The following is a 469-nucleotide window of genomic DNA, read 5'->3' as shown; positions in this document are numbered from 1 at the left end:
TATATATGTTTATTTATTTATTTTTATATATAAATTTTTTAGTTTTAAATGAAATAGCTTCATAAATGAAAACTATATGTTATTTAAAAACTTAGTGTTCATAATATTTAAAATTTAAATGTTATATAAATAAATAATAAAATTAGGTATTAGATATATATAAAAAATAATTTTATAATATGGATATAAATATTTCAGTAAATTAATAACCATTGCCTTGTTAGAATTTGTAATGATAAGAATTTCAATTATTGGCTGTTTTTTTTAATATATAATTTTAGATAAGAAAAAAAGATGTATTATGTGAATGAAAAGTATTTTTTCTTTTAAGCAGGAGTAAAATAATGAATTTAAGTATATGATTTCTCTCGTGACTATCAGTATGGTAGCAAACGAATTGAGCCGAGTCAAGTCGAGTAGGGTTGTGTTCAAGCTTGAGTTTGTTTGTTAAATTCAAGGCTCGAGCACA

Source organism: Phalaenopsis equestris, unplaced genomic scaffold (genome assembly GCF_001263595.1).
Source record: "Phalaenopsis equestris unplaced genomic scaffold, ASM126359v1 Scaffold000107, whole genome shotgun sequence".
NCBI classification, from domain to species: Eukaryota; Viridiplantae; Streptophyta; class Magnoliopsida; order Asparagales; family Orchidaceae; genus Phalaenopsis; species Phalaenopsis equestris.
The sequence above is the reverse complement of the archived record's forward strand: the minus strand, read 5'-3'. Positions refer to the sequence as shown.